The sequence below is a fragment of the Cebus imitator genome, unplaced genomic scaffold (genome assembly GCF_001604975.1).
Source record: "Cebus imitator isolate Cc_AM_T3 unplaced genomic scaffold, Cebus_imitator-1.0 Scaffold82, whole genome shotgun sequence".
NCBI classification, from domain to species: Eukaryota; Metazoa; Chordata; class Mammalia; order Primates; family Cebidae; genus Cebus; species Cebus imitator.
In genome coordinates, this window is record NW_016107397.1 from 3,805,209 (window position 1) to 3,808,392 (window position 3,184).

Sequence of the window (3,184 nt, forward strand, 5' to 3'; positions counted from 1 at the left end):
GCAGTGGCTCACACCTATAATCCCAGCACTTTGGGAGGCCGAGGCAGGCAGATCACAAGCTCAGGAGTTCAAGACCAGGCTGGCCAACATGGTGAAACCCTGTCTCTACTAAAAAAAATACAAAAATTAGCTGGGCATGGTGGCTCGTGCCTGTAATCCCGGCTACTTGGGAGACTGAGGTAGGAGAATTGCTTGAACCAGAACCTGAGAGGCAGAGGTTGCAGTGAGCTGAGATCACACCACTGCACTCCAGCCTGGGCTACAGAGCGAGATTCCATCTCAAAAAAAAGGTGAAAAAGAATGGGAATTAGTTTCCTCCCAGTTCCATCTCCCTCCTCCTCTCCCAATAAGGGACTGTGACATCCTGATAACCCACAGGGTCTACTTTAGGATCCTAGGATTTCTAGAACCAGGAAAGCCACTCCCTAAGATTGGGCCAGCAAGGAACAGAGTGGGCTAGGAATGGCAAAGGGGCAGGGGCAGCACAGCAGAGAGTGACTTTCTGGGGTTCATCCTGTAGAATACAGTGCTCTGTTCGTTGGGTTTCCAGGGCCAGGTGTCACCGTTCCTAAGAAAGCCAGCAAGCTGAAAAGGGAGGCCCAGAATCGTTGAGTCAGAGATAGCCAGTGGCTGCCTGCTTCTGGCCGGGGACTGATAGGAACCTGGCAGAAGGGCTGGGGAGTCACCGCTTTTCTTTTGGAGGGAGGAGTGGGACTTCCCCTGGGAGGCGTTCAAGGGGAGGGACTTCCTGCTTGGAAGGAAATTGGGGGTGGGACTTCAAGAGTGGGTGAGTGGGTGCCTGAGGGATCTGTTCCAGATGGGAGTTGCTCCTTCCTGTCTTCCCCAGATTGGGGGCTGCTCTTGGGGATCAGGGACTCAAGCCCACCACTGACAGGGTCCTGGGGCCTTGGGGAGGATAGGGACCTGGCAGAAGGGGTGGCCTCGAGCCGGTGGGACGGAGGGCAAGGGTGCCAGTGCTGGGCAGGGCTGGGCAGGGCAGGGTGGATTCTGCACGTTCCCGCTCTCAGGAATGTGCGAAGTGTGAGGTCGGCCAGGGCCGGGAGAGTCACCTGCCCCCATCACTGCTATTCTCAGCATTTCCCGCCCTCTCTCCCTCCTACTTGGGAGGTTCCCTGGCAAGAGGACTCCCCATCCCTCCCCCACCCCGTTGAGTTCACAGCCCAGCCTCCTGCTGTCTCTGTCTTAGAGGGTTCCGCCTCCTGAGGCCTCCATCTTTCCCCTGTCCCTCCCTCCCTACCTCCTTCCGTCCCACCCCCTCCCTGCATACCCTAGTCTGACCGGTCGGGCTCCCAGCCTCCACTTCACCCTGCTGTGCTCTAAGGCTCTTGGGGATCTGTCCCAGCCCAGCCCCTCCAGCCCCACCCTGCTGGGCCAGCGGGTTTGGGTTGGGCCATCCCCTGCCCCCTAGGAATGGGGCGTGTAGATCCCACCTCTCCTGTCTGGCATGTGCAGAGCTGGCAAGACAGGGTCCCAGTGGCCTGGGATCTCCCTCTTGAGAGGGTAGGTGGGCTGAGATGTTCAGTGCCTGGATCGCAGGGAGGGAGTTGAGGACGCCTGACCAGTCCCTGAATCTGGGGAGGGGCGAACAGAGGGTGCAGGTGAATCTGGAATGCTCACGTGCCAGGGCTGGAAATCCTTATCCTCTCGTGGCAGGTGGGAGGTAGTTGGTTAAGTTGTGAAGAAGTGGATGGAAGGAATGGGGGTGGGGCTGGTGGCTGGCCTGGGGATCCAGGGATTATAGGGAATGGATCCCAGGGACTTGGGAAAGAAAAGGTACATTTATTTATCCAGTGCCTCCCTTGGATCCAGTACTCCCTTATCCCTTGTAATCCTAAAAGCAGTTCCATTCTCCCACTTGCCAGATGAAGTATCTGAGACACAGAGAAGGAGGTTTTTTGGGTGTTTCTGCCTCCCAAAGTACTGGGATTACACGCAGGAGCCACCGAGCTGGCCAAGAGGGTTTTAGAAACTTGCCCAAGGCCATCCAGCTAGTTTAAGTGGCTGGACTGCAATTGGAGCCTGGGTCCAACCCCAAAGCCACACTTTCTCCACTGTCCTACCGGGATACCTGTGTCCCAAGCAAGGAGGTGGTGGCAGTGGTCTACAATGTCTTTTCTCTCTAGGACTGTCAGGGACAGCTCTCCCAAGCAGGGCAGGGAGCCAACCCCCTTTCCCCCTCCCTGACCTTCCCAGCCCCGCCCCAAAGACACCACAGATTCCCGGAGGGAGTAGAGACAGGGATGCCACTTTCTTGGCCCCAGGCTTAGGCCCTGGGGGCTCCCCCGAACACATTGGAGGGTGCATGGGGCTGGCCCCTGTCCGCAAGATCCCAGGCTCCCCATTTGTCCCAGGTGTCCTGCTTTTTCATCTCATCTTCATGTTGAGGCTGTTTTATTTGACCTTCAAAGAGGAAGACCAGTTCCTAGGGCTATCCCCGCCCCAGAATCAAGAGTCCTGCAGGGCCAAGTCTCCAACTGTGCATGTCATGCTCTGCACAACTCCAGGGGGTGCCACTTATATTTGAAGTCACAGTAGATGCTTAAAGTCACATTTTTCTGGAAGACAGCATTAAGGGTCTCGAAGAAGGGGACATTTTCTCATCCACACAAACTTGCTTTTGGGCTTGTGTCTCAGCAACTCTTACTTTCCTCCCCGGGACCCTGCCAAAGAATTCTAGCACAGTGCCCACGACCCCGCACTCAGGGGTCCTCAAGGGGAGGGCCTGGGATGTCAGAGTCCTGGTCCCTTGAAGTGTGGTTAGAATGTCCCACTGGAAAGTGCCGTCGAAACTCTCAGGTGCTAGACAAACGGAAGACAGTCACCTGATGGCCAACAAATGTTTACTTTTGTATTATTCCTTTATCTCTGGTGAGAATGAAAAACTTACTTGACATCTTTACCCCTGAGTCTCCGCCAAGCAGGGCCTGTGTTCCTGTCTCTGTGTATCCGCCCCTTTGGTCTCTGTGAGTTTGTTTAATGGAGTGGGGGAGAATTGGATTTTTTGTGGTGGCTCTGTCTCCACCCAGGTGCTGCTGGTTGAAATAGCTCAAGCCAGGTGCAGTGGTTCACACCTGTAATCCCAGCACTTTAGGAGGCCAAGGGAGGCAAATCACTTGAGGTCAGCAGTTTGAGACCAGCCTGACCAACATGGAAAAACCCCATC

The 3,184-nt window shown here is 55.6% G+C and overlaps 1 protein-coding gene across 1 annotated transcript in view; it reads left to right on the forward strand.

The window, feature by feature from the left end:
• Window positions 1-3,184, forward strand: part of TSC22D4 (TSC22 domain family member 4) — a 13,012-nt gene that overhangs the window by 5,956 nt on the left and 3,872 nt on the right. The window lies entirely within an intron of this gene.